This window comes from Castor canadensis, chromosome 7 (genome assembly GCF_047511655.1).
Source record: "Castor canadensis chromosome 7, mCasCan1.hap1v2, whole genome shotgun sequence".
NCBI classification, from domain to species: domain Eukaryota; kingdom Metazoa; phylum Chordata; class Mammalia; order Rodentia; family Castoridae; genus Castor; species Castor canadensis.
Genome location: NC_133392.1, coordinates 139537524 through 139550666, shown reverse-complemented (window position 1 = coordinate 139550666; position 13143 = coordinate 139537524). Strand labels below are relative to the sequence as shown.

Below are 13143 nucleotides of genomic sequence, written 5' to 3'. Positions count from 1 at the left end.
AGACAAAAATGTTACTACCATGGGAGAAAATGCAAAGTAGGGGAGTTTGCAGTTTCAAAAAAGGAGGGAAGATATTAATTTTAAATAAGCCTATCGGGAAAGGACTTACTAAAACAAGTGGTATTTTATCCAAGAACCGGTGGTGTGAGCCAAGTAAGATACTTGGAGAGCATTTTAGGCAGAGATTAGCTGTACCAGAGATTATGAGGTGGGGACATGCTTAAGACTGTTCTAGGAACAGTAGGGCCAGTGCTACTGAACAGAGAGGACAAAGGGATGACGAGTCAGAGAAGTGAGAAAACCTCACAGACTACTATAAGGATTTATCTTTTATCAGAGACCAGTGACTCTCCAAATGAAGCCAGTAGAGGATTGTATTCAAGAGTGACAATTTATGTTTTAAAAGAACCACTCTAGCTGCTATGTAAAGACAGACTGTAAGAATAGTAAGGAAAGAAGACAGATGGGCTAGGAGCCTGTTGCTATAATCCAAAAGGATCTGTCCACAGACTGGACATGGCATTGGTGTGTGGGGGATGGGAGGGGAGTGTCAAGGCTGTGACTAAACATAAAAACTCATAGAAGCCTCAACTACGTATTCAGAGACTACTCAGACAGTAGACCATAAAATCTTTAGTTTATTTATTTTCTGCATTTTGATCATCTGAGAAAGTTCCCGAAGACTTGTAAACTAAAGAGAACTCACCTTTATTAAAAACTTATCTTCTGGTTAACTGGTCTCAAATTGAAATTTTTTTTACCTTTCATGACTTATCTCCCAAATCATCAGAGCCCTTCAGAAACAACAGCTCTAGCCTGTGTTACCTACCTTTGTTCATTCTCTAATATTGCATTTATCAAACTAAAATTGAACACACCTGGCTTTTGTTTGTTTGTTTGTTTTGGCACTGAGGTCTTACTGCTTGAGCCACTCCACCAGCCACTTTTTAGTGAGACAGGGTCCCAAAAACTATTTTGCCCTGGGCTGGCTTCAAACCACGATCCTCCTGATCTCTGCCTCCTGAGTAAATAGGATTACAAGGCATGAGCCACCAGCGCCCTGCTCACACCTGGCTTCCTGAAACTTAGGAGATTCAAATTAACATTATTTACCCTACCCCCACTTACTACAGTCTGAGAGAGTTGATAAAGTATCCATTAAATGCTACAGAAACTATGATCCAACATATCTGTAAATAAGCTAAAAACAGAAATCTTTCTGTTTTTTGCTTATTACTGGTTTAAAAAAAAAAACTTTCACAGTTACTCCCTTGGTTATTCCCACTTTTGCACTTCCTCATTTAAGGAGGGAACTTGAGACTGAAGTTCCAGTACAGAAATCAATAATCGGTTCTATAAAAAGAAAATATGACCTTGATGGTAGGAAATATGTCAAAGTTTCAGAGTCAGCAGCAGATATATGGCCTGCCATTCAGAAAAGGAAAGCAATTAACCAACAATCACAGTTAAAGTCCTGTGTTCCCACCCAAATGAAAAGGGAGTGGTTTTCAAATTTGTATGTACCCTGGTGTTTAGCAGTTGTTCTTTTCTAGTAATTTCTTACCTCTAAAAGTAATATAAGACAAAAGCTGATGACTCACACCTGTAATCCTAGTTACTCAGGAGGCAGAGATCAGGAGGATCGAAGTTCAAAGCCAGCCTGAGCAAATAGTTCTGAGACTCTATCTCGAAAAAATCCCTATGCAAAAAAGAGCTGGTGGAGTGGTTCAAGGTGTAGACTCTGAGTTCAAACGCCAGTATTGAAAACAAAAAAAGTATTTTCATGCCATACTTTAAAACATTTACCTTTCAGTACTGTTCTCCTCTAAAGATTAACAATTCTTCAGATGAATCTTTAGTCTAAAAATGTCATTTTCTTCAGCCGGACACCAGGTGCTCGGGCCTGTAATCCTAGCTACTTGGGAGGCTGAGATGGGGTGGATCAAGATTTGAGGGGCGATCTGGGCATATAGTTTGTGAGACCTCATTTCCAAAATAACCAAAGCAAAATGGACTGGAGGTGTGTCTCATGTGGTAGAGCACCTGTTTTGCAAGCTCAAAGCCCTGAGTTCAAACCCCAGTCCCACCAAAAAAAAAAAATATATACATTTTTCTTTTCATAAAATTTAAATGCCATGAACACATGGCTAATTTTCACTTTTTCAAAAAAATTTTTTTCAATTATATTGTTTAATAACATTAAAAATCCTAACAGTAATATTCTTTTACTGGACACTAATCTATTTTTCAGTTAATCTTTTAAATATTACATTAAATAGCTCTGTTAAATTGATTCTATTCATCCATACTTTATTCCCAGGCAAAGGTATCATGGCTATCCATTCTATGAACTTTAGTTAATGAGCATCTTAAGACTCCCAAGCCTCCTTAATGTTAAGTTGTTTTCCTAAACAACTGTGGTAACCTTCTTACAGTAAGAATTACCTCCAATTAAGTTGCTTTCCCATAAAATTAAGTCCTAACATTTATTTTCCTTGTTCCTTTCATCCTTATTTCTTTAATCTCAAAAGGCTAAGTAATTTTCCTGGTGAACAATTTAAGTCTTAATCATTTTAATTCAGTTTCCAACATCACTATACATACATTAACTCAAGAACTACTCACTGAATTGATTATTTCACTAATAAATATATTTAATGGCTCTGTGTAAAACTCACTGGTAGAGTGCTTGCCTAGCATGCTCCAGGCCCTGGGTTCAATCCCCAGCACACACACACACACAAAAAAAAAAACACTTAAGATTCTGACCTTCAATTGTATAAAGCAAATTCAAAGTAAAATCCAAAGGACACCTGGATTCAGCCTGTCAACACCACTTTGAAATGCTTTCTGCGCTATATTAGGACAGTTAAAATGACTGTAACAGCTGCAAGTTCCCTGAGGTTGCAAAATAGATACTTGGGAAAGGTTATTTGAATCACCTTTCAAAATAACCTACAGCTTAGGAGCAGCATGCAAAGCAAAAATTTCCAGGCTATTGTTAGCATTATTTAAAATATACCATGTTTCAGAACGTAGCACTTTATGGGTCAGCTTAACGCTCTCATTTCCCATTCTGTCAAATGTATTGACAAAATAACATTTTGTCTGGTATCTACCCCCAATAGAGGGAGAGGGAAGCTCTCTATGTACAGAATACAGAATAAAACATTCCAAAATACATCCTGTCAGCATAAATTCTTTTGTTCGAGCCTCAGAAATTTTTCTGCTGTTAGGGCATTTTGGTATGTTTCCCCTAAAACCAAGTTATACTACACTTCCTCTCCTAAACTCCCCCCCGCCAGCCTCAGACCTCCTATTTATGCTTCCTGCTTGGCCGGGATTATGGATCCACACTACCATGTTGTTTGAGAAAGGGGTCTCACTTTTTGTCCAGGCTGGCCTCAAACCCCAATCCTCCCAAGAGCCTCTCAAGTAGGTGGGATCACAGGTGTGAGCTACCTTGCCCAGTCCTTGCTTTTTATAAAATACACTTCACAGCCTTTAGCCCACCTACTGATTTACCAATAATAGCTTGATGTTCATTTTCACAAAACACAGTAACATTCACAATCTTTAAAACCGTACTATGAAGCTGGAGGGATGGCTCAAGTGATAGAGTGCTTGCCTAGCAAACCCAAATACCGAAAAAAAGAAAAAAAACAAACAAGAATAAAACCACACAATGAAAGTAAATGTTGCATATTGCATATGAATGTGAGAAAAGTAAAACTTTTATGATGGAAACTGGTAGGAATTGTGAATGACCATGGGAGAAAGGTAAGCCTTTGGTTAGAAAATCAGGAGGCCTTGCTTGACCAAACAGAGTATCAGAGCAATAAAGCTGTGCGTCATGACAAAGAGAGCAAATACTGTCAAACTGATGTTGTCTCTTCTGATCTGAGCAACTCCTAATCACCAAAAACACAACAAAAGTATTCTCTCAACTTATTAAATTCTACTTGATAGTTGACTTTTTTCTTAGTGAACCAATGAAATGAGTTTAACTAAATTCTACTGGTTTTGGATTTCCAAATGAAGATTCCCATCTCACCAGACAAGCAAAAGATGGGGCTGAGGACCCGGCTCAAGCAGTAAGAGCGCCTAGGTAGCAAGCAAGAGGCCCTGAGCTCAAACCTTGGTACCACCAGACAAAAAGAGAGAATGAATATTCTGTAACTGAGCCTGTAATCCCAGCATTTGAGAGACTGAGGCAGAAGATCTAGAGTTCAAGGCCAGCAGGAAGACCCTGTCTCAAAAAAAACAAAGGGCTGGTGATGTAATTCCATGCTCATGCTCATCACATGAGCAAGTCCTTGGGTTCGATTCCCAGCACCACAAAAAAAAAAAAAAAAAAAAGATACTTAGGAGGATAAAATGTATGACTTATATTTGAAATGCTTTTCACCCAGAAAAGATCTTTGCATAATTTAATCACCAAAAGGAAAGTTGTTTGTAACCACAAATGTAGACTAAAGAATGTCACTAGAATCCATTGTTTCTTTATCATATCCTCAATTTGCTGACAAATCCTACTGATGACTCATTTCCTTCTGTACTAACCAGTTACTCTGTTCCTTCATGATAGGCCTTTCACCAATAATGGAAAGTAGAAAACACATCAATTTGCTCTGCTACCAAAACCAATAAATATCAAATATGGATATAAATCCAATTACAAGTATAGTGATAGTACCTGGTAAATGTTTCCTGTAAAAATGTAGAAAGGAACAAAATATGCTCCAAAGCTTAACTGAAACTAATTGACAATTGGAAGAAAGCAGACCTAATTGTGAATTTGAATTCTTGTCAAATGATACATTAGTTAAGAGCCAACATTTTGACCACTGCAGAAATAAAAATACAAAGTAATTTATCTGATCTGCTAAAACAAATATATCATGTGTGCATTTTATGCCAAAAGAATTAACATTTTCTGAGAAGAATTAAATTTCAACCCAAAAATACTATGAAAGGAATTAAATACACCACTTCTCTAAAGATAAAGACCGTTTCCTGTTCAAAATATTTTTTCAAACCAGGCTCAACTAGCCAAGAAAGATTCACAGAAAAGCCTAACCTTAAAAATTCTCTAAATTGTAAAAAGCCAACATAGTACTATGTACATTTAGATTCAAATGATGAAATTTAGTTTCTAGGCCACTTAAGCTGAAGTTTTAACAGACCCAATGGGTAAGAAAGTCATGCATACAAGCCAGGCTCTTGCCTGTAATCCTAGCTACTCAGGGGGCAGAGATCAGGAGGATCTGTTAGAAGCCAGACGGTGCAAATAGTTCATGGGTCCCTATCTCAATAAACCCTTCACAAAATAGGGCTGATAGAGTGGCTCAAGGTGAAGGCCCCAGTACAAGCCCCATACCGCAAAAAAAAAAAAAAAAAAAGAAAGAAAGAAAATCATGCATACAACAAAAAATGTGTACTCAAGTCACATAAAAGATACAGGTGTAATCAATCAACTGCTCAAAGTATTTTTTCTGGGGAAGTCTTACAGGGATTGAACAAATAAGTACATCAGGGAAAACTCCCTTAAGGGAAGACTCTCCTGGACGCTGGTGGCTCATACCTGCAATCCTAGCTACTCAGGAGGCTGAGAGTTCAAAGCCAGCCCAGGCTGGCCTGGTTCGCAAGACCCTATCTCAAAAATACCTAACACAAAAAAGGCTGGTAGAGTGGCTCAAGGTTTAGGCCTTGAGTTCAAGCCCTGGTACCTCAAAAAAAAAAAAAAAGACTCTTAAGGAAAAACTAGGTTGGGCTGGGCATTTGGCTCCTCTGTGGTAGAGCATTTGCCTACCATGCACAAGACCCTAGTTTTGATTCCTAGCACCATTAAAAAAAGAAAAGAAACAAAAGAAAAAACTACCTTACAGATCATTTTCTCACCTTCACTATGGGCACCTGGATAAAGTCTGCAGTTCTGTGCAGCATCTTTCAGAGGTGCTAAGGAAGTAATGGTTTCTGGCTCAGCATAGCCCTCTAAATTCCAAAAAGCTAAAGATTTACATACAACGTACACTTCATGTCTATACCAAGCAATCTTATGAGGCATCAAGCCCCAAGAGACTGGCTAGCAAGTCAACTGAACTAGGGCATGTGGTTTAGTCCATAGACAAAAACTGGAGAAAACTACCACGTGGACACTTCTATTCTTGATAGTTCTGAAGTTGAAAATGGAAAATAAGACTCTTATTATATTCCACAGATAAACTCAAGTGACCATTTCCCAAAGTAATTATAATTGGTGGCATCCACTTAAAGTCTTGAGACTTAAGTCTCAAGAGGAAAAAATACTTTTATCCACTGCCATGTACTTAGACACCTTTTAACTTAAGATTCCAAAACTTGAAATTCAACAATCTACAAACCAACTCTCTTATGAGGAAAGCTGAAAGAATACCACTTACAGGATTACTGAGTTTTAAATATTATGATTTGTGATCTGGCAGAAAGATTCTAAAGGAATGCTTGAAATCTAAAGCACTGAAGCTTAATGTCAGACTTTACAAGTATCCAAAGACCACTAGATCGCTACCACTACCCTACTCATTAAGCATAACTTGCTCTACCATGTAACAGATCCTGATTTCTAGTTACTCAAAAAATTTAAAGATCCCCAACTTCTATTCAGTAAGTTTAATTGCTGATGGAACAGCACCTGGGAGGGGCGGGGGGGGGAGGGGGGGGCGGAATCAGCCAGGCCCGGGTGGTTCATGCCTGTAATCCTAGCTATTCAGGAGGCAGAGATCAAGAGGATTGAGGTTCAAAGACAACCACAGGCAAATAGCTCTGAGAGACCCTATCTCGAAAAAACCCTTCACACAAAAGGGCTGGTGGTGTGGCTCAAGGTGTAGGCCCTGAGTTCAAGCCCCAGTACCGAAAAAAGAAAGGAGGAAGAAGGGTTGAGGATTTAGCTCAGTGGAAGAGGGCAGGGCAGGGCGGGGTGGGGCAGATCGGGGCAGGGGTAGCTGAAGGTATGGCTTAAGTGGTAGAACACCTGCCTAGCAAGTGTGAAACCCTGAGTTCAAACCCCAGAACCACCAAAAAAAAAAAAAAAAGAAGAAGAAAGGGTGTAGATTGGGGATACAGCTCAGAGGCAGATCAAGGCTGGAGGTCCTGTGGGTCCAATCCCAGCACCAAAGAGAAAAAAAAAGTTAACTCAAGAAAAATGTATCCCATTTACCTTGTTCACAACTTTTTTTTCAACTATTTACATATGGAGTTTTCAGACTTTTTAAAATAGCTATATGCAAAAGCATTCATTTACTCTTCCTTAGTGCCATCAAAGTTCAATGATGTTGTAAATGGTTTCTGCTTATAAAGTTGGTTCGTTCAAATTAAATACTACTTGACTGACTCATGGAGGGAGTGGTCTGACTTGCTGTTCTGAGTCAGAAAATACCCAGTTCAGCAATTCTAAACTTTATTTTGTAAAGGTGTTCTAAAATGCCAGCCTTTTCTAGCTACTAAATTTAACAAACTGTGGTCTTTAAAAAGTCTTAGTGGTAATAATGCTTTGCCTTGGAGTTCAATTTATAATTAACAAAGTGCTTTCACATATATTTTCTTACATGCTCTTCATTATCTCCTGATTTAAGCAATCCACACATCTCAATAGAGAAACTTTCACCAAGTAGCAAATTCCAGTAGACTCTTAGCTTCAATAAATACACTCTACCCACCCACCCCCAAAAGAAAGAAAACCATAAAAGGCTGCTATATTTCTTTAATCAGACTTCCCTCTCCCAGACATATCCCAGGTGCCTCATAAAAACTGTCTCAAAGCACACACCCTGGGGCCCCAAGAGAGTTTCAAGGCAGAATCTTCTCCCACATAAAAGCCTAGCTTAGGCTCCAAAGGGCCTCAAGTCAGCATCTCCTAAACCATCCCTGTCCCTCTAGTCATTTGGTCTTCTCCATTAATTTCCATGGCTTTCATCTGTGCAAGATGCTAGGTCACTGTATGGGTAAGAAATCCCAAAGTCAGACAACCTATTGAGAGGGTAGTATGGTGTAGTGGAAAAATCAGGACTGAAGAGTCAGACAGACCCCAATTTTTAAGCCAAGTGTTATTATCTGTGTGACCTGGGATAAGTTCCTTAACCTTAAGTCTGTATCTCTTCATATCATCACCATTAAGTCAGTCCATGGAGACTCATCACCATTATCCCTAGTGCCTGGCAAACAGAAGCAACTCTAGATGTGCCAAATGAATGCAAAATCATTGAATGAATGATTTTGAATCAAATGAATGAGAATGCCTATCACCTTTATTATGGCTATGAGAATTAAAATGTTTAAAAACAAAACAAAACAAACACCAGTAGGACTGGAGGCATGGCTCAAGTGGCAGAGAACCTGCTTTGTAAGCTCAAGGCCCAGAGTTCAAACCCCAAGCCCCAAAAAAAGAAACAAGCAAAAGCAAAACAAAAGCACCTGAAAAATAGCAGACACTTAATACTAATTAATCCCTTCTTCCTGAGTATGGCAATACTATTTCTGCAAGTATGCTGCTAGTGATTGAGAAAAAGTACACTCTGAAGTAAATATAATTTTTGACCTCTAACTACGTATCAGTGATTTTTGATATGCAATTCTACTATGCCCATTATCAAAAGAACCACTTTATTCTTCGCTTATTCACAACTTCTTTTTGTTTTTTTTTTTTTTTGGCGGGGCTAGGGTTTGAACGCAGGGCTTCATGCTTGCTAGGTCTCCGATTCCCAACATCTAAGAGGCATCATAATTGTCTACGATTACATCATTATGGTATAAAACCGCTATCAAGGTAGTCTTCATCAGCAATCCCTACTTCCACAACACCAAATGGGAAGAGTCAATAACAATGATTAGTCCACTCAATAGGAAACAAAAAAATAGCCGGGTGCCAATGACTCACGCCTGTAACCACAGCGACTCAGGAGGCAGAGTTCAGGAGGATCGCTGGTTGAAGCCAGTGTAGGAATAATAGTTTGTGAGACCCTATCTCAAAAAAGCCCTTCCCCCCCGCCAAAAAAAAGAGCGGGAGGGGGGGAGGCCTGGTGGAGTGGCTCAAGGTGTACACCCTGAGTTCAAGCCCCAGTACTGCAAAAAAAAAAAAAAAAAAAAAAAAAAGGTAAGAGTCCTGGCAACTTCTCACCAACACAATGGTATACTGGTGGCAAGGGATTCTAAAGCCCTGATAACCATTCTTCAGTAACCTTAATTTCCTTTTGCACACTTAACAAACTCACTTCCTGCCTGAAAGTGGTAATACTGAGCACTGAAACAAGTATCTTATATTAATCCAGCAGTGGCTACGGTTAAGTGACGCCAAATCGACAAGCATTTGCTGAATGCTTACAGTGAGGCTGCAACCGGTCACTTTCTACATTATTTAACAAATTCCAGGAAATCATAAAGTAACCTGTTTTCTTGATCAACGTTATACTATTATTTTTTAGCTTTCCTCCAGAAGGACAGGAAGGAATCACAACCTAAGATAGTTCACTATGCCTAACAAGGTTATCTTTTACCTGAAAAATTATCAGTTCTTTAAAAAAAAAAAGTTTATACAGGCAAAAACGTAGGATCTCGGGCAAGAGCCAAGCTTGTGTGTGTTAGCGCTCAGAATTCCCGGAGTAAGATGGAAAACGCATCTTTGACAAATTCGGCAATTCGTGTCAACTTCATAAAATGAGGGGGTGGAATGGGGGTGGAGGAAATTACAGAAAGAAAAAAAAATAAAAGCCACATTCCTTCTGGCGAGGGAGGTAGTGGGGAGATCCCAGTGTCAGAGATCACAGTGTCCGCGGAAGACTTAACTTGAATTCACGCTAGGAGCTCTGGGTTAGGAAACTCCCTCGCCCCAGACACTAGGGCTCACTACCAACGCACACAAAGACCAAGGGCAGGGCCTCCACGATGCTCCCACGGGGGACCAACACAGGCACCCCCTTGCGCACCCCAAGATCGCCTCTCACCTTCGCCCCTGCACGCACGCTGCTCCCGCTCTCCCCCCTCCAGGCTCCCCCGCACCGACACTGCCCCCACCGCCTCTGTCCACGCACGCACTGCAGACCGCGTTCTGCCACTCCCACGACCCCGCCGGCCGGTCACCCACCCGCGCGCTCCACGCTGCCCGCCGCGCTCCCCGCCCCCGGCCCGGCCCGGCCCTCCTTCCGGGGACGTGTCTCGGGCCTGCTCTAATGGCAGCGGCGCCTCCCGCCCTCCCCTTCCCGAGCTCGGCCCGGGGGCCGCGCGGGGCCGCCGGGAGAGGCGCACTCACGCTGGCGAGCTGGGGACTGGGCATTGAAGTCCGGCGGCGGCGGGAGCGAGGAGGCGCCTCTCTCCTCAGTCACCTCGGCGGCGGCGGCGGCGGCGGTAGTGGTGGCGGCGGCGGCGACGACGACTCCCCCCCAGCCTCGGCGCGCGACACCCGGCCCGGCCCGGCGGCGGCGGCTGCGGCGGCGCGTGTCCACGAGTCCGTCTTGCTGCTACTGCTTCGGCCGCCGCTGCGTCTCCTGCTGCCGCCGCTGCCCCCGCTGCCGCTGCTGCCCTGTGGCGTCGCCTCGCACCGTGCCCGGCCGCCGCTACCGCTCCAGCCGCTCCCGGGACGGACGACGGTTACAGCCTGGCCGATCGCGATCGCGCCGCCGCCACCACCACCGCCGCTGCGCGCGCAGCCGGAACCAGCTCCCGCCGCCGCCCCTCAGGGGGCGCTGCGGGGCGCGGCGCGCTCGGCGGCCGGACCGCCCTCGGCGCTGCTGACTGGCTGTCGGCCGCTCGCCGGGCGGTTGGCCCCGCCCATCTGCCCCGCGGGCGCTGACCCACTGCCCTCGGCGCCTCCCCTCGCTCCTCCTCGTGGTTCGCTCCGCGCCGCACTCCAGGCTACGGAAGGCGCATCCATGTGACCGGGGGGGGGGGGGGGGGGAAATGTTAGTGCCGAATGGCCCGGGGTGTCGCCAGCCCACGCTGCGCCCCGCCCATCCACACCTGGGCTGGGGCAAGGACCCGCGGCAGCCGGTTGACCGGCAAGGTCGTTGTGCTTTATTCCCGCTCCGAGGCCGTGCGAACTGCGACCTGGGGCCAGGTCCTGATGGGACGGGGTGGCGGCCGAGCCCCGTGCTTGGGGATTTCCAGCTCAGAAGTGGAAACCTGGGCAGTTGAGCTCTTGGCTGCCCTTCCTGGAGGCCTCAAATGGCGAGTGCATCTTCGCGAAGGATATTTCTGCACCGCTCTCCAACCCCCACCTCCGCCCGCAAGATACACAGACTTCAGAACCCTCCCTAGTCAGACCCAAATTCGGTCTGCAGGATGTTTGAACTTGGAAAAGTGATTGCCTCTTTAAGTACTCTCAACTCTTAAACGGAAATAATAATCAGCTACTTGCTTTATGGATCTCTTTTCAGATATAATAGAAAGTATAGGGGGAAAATGCCTGACAAAAAGGAGACCCTGAATTTCAAGATTTCCAACCTAACTAATGTCCCTTTTAACGACACGGATTATCCTAGAGATTCTCTAAGTGGAAAGGGTTTTTGCCTCTTGAGTTTGGAAGATGGCCAGAAATTCTCTGCCAGATCATGCGTCCTGAGTTTTGGTTTGGAAAATGTGGTCACCAGTGAGTTGGGAGACTGGTTTGAGCCACTGCCAGATGGCAGCCAGTAAAGCCCTGGAGGCTGGCTTGGGAGGAAGGGAGGAGGCTCCCCCAAGAGAGTTGGGGGTGGGGAAAGAAGATCTGTGCTCTCTATCCACCCTGGGAAGTCTCACCTGCCCAACTTACCTAGAAGGAAATGACATGCCCCTTTTTTTTCCCCTCTGCCTCTCTCGCACCTCACCACCACACGTTCGTTCTGCCCTGTGGGGAAAAGCAGTGGTCAGTCATCATTAGCACTTCCCCACAAGACAGACCTGGGGCATTGCTCCTGACCAGAAGGTTTCCATTAGAGCTCAGCACTAAAAGGGAAGGTCTTATGACTCAGCCGCAACGAGCCACAGCACAGAACCAGGATGTTTACCACCAGCAGGTGGCCCAAAAGGGGGTATTCTAGGGCAAGGCAGACCGGCTGACTGGCTGGCTGGTTGGCAGGGCTGTGTGGGAGTTGAGAGGCCTTGAGGAGCGAGAGGAGATTAGAATCAAGGTCCCTGGGTGAGGAGGGACTCAGCTGCTACTTGCCTTTTACTTTCCTCCAGCAGGCAGCATTTTCCACTTCCTAGAAGCACAGACTGCATGGGAAGAATTACCTTCCCTGCAAAACTTTTGCTACATCTCCTGGTTACTGAGTCTGCCCCTAAGTTCTTCAAACATCTTATGCCTATCCCATCATAGCACTGATAACCTTATATTGTAAATGCCTATTTTCGTGATTCTTCCCTGCTTAGACTGATCTAGTAGATTGTTGAACAAATGAGTCTTCCTTTCATCTGGCCCTCAGCGTGGCCCTAAAATACCAGTAAATAATAGAAAACATAAAGGTAACAAAAATGGCTATGATAATGACCAATTATTAAGCATCGACTCTATTCTAAGCCCTGAGTGAGGTGTTTTTAAATGTATTATCAAGTTTATGTTAAAGAATAACTCTGTGAGGAAGGCATTATTACCCTTTTAAGTTGGAACAGAGGCTCAGAGAAATGAAATAACAGAAATAGGATTTGGCCCAGGTTTTTTGTGCCTCTGGAGCCCAAATAATCGTGTTAGTTTCTGACGTCAACAATTTATGTCCCTCAGAGTAAGCTGGAAAGCCTTCTGGGATGAGACATCCCCTCCTCTGAGAGTGAAAGGCCTGAAAGTGCCATTGCACCACCACTTTCCCCTTACCCCAGGCCAGCACAGAGATGCCCAAGCCTCTGACATTGAAATGGTTTCCCTAGGAGGGCTGCAAACATCAGGAACTGGGCTGCAGGTGCCTTATTAAAGCATGAACCACCCTTGGCAATGAGTTTCACACATAAGTGACCTGAGTTTATCCAGGGCCATTGCTGAAGCATTCCAAGTGCCATTAACTTATTAATCCTCCCAACACCCCTGTGAGACAAAGCTGGTGGTATTCTTGGCTGATTTTATAGCATATTAGCTCCTTGGAAGCAGAAGCTGTGTGGGCCTGCCACACACAGCAGTTAGGAAAAGAAATAATGGTGATAATA

At 43.8% G+C, this 13143-nt stretch overlaps 1 protein-coding gene across 2 annotated transcripts in view; it reads right to left on the bottom strand.

The window, feature by feature from the left end:
- The window catches only part of Ptp4a2 (protein tyrosine phosphatase 4A2), a 29035-nt gene extending 17181 nt beyond the window's left edge, over positions 1-11854 (bottom strand). Inside the window, exon 1 of one of the 2 annotated variants that reach the window (XM_020163099.2) lies at positions 11780-11854. The gene's annotated coding sequence lies outside the window, so the exon portion shown is untranslated. Of the gene's footprint in view, positions 1-10282; positions 10431-11779 lie in introns of those variants that run through there. The other variant, XM_020163095.2, reaches the window with a different exon arrangement.
- Between the last annotated feature and the right edge of the window lie 1289 nt (positions 11855-13143).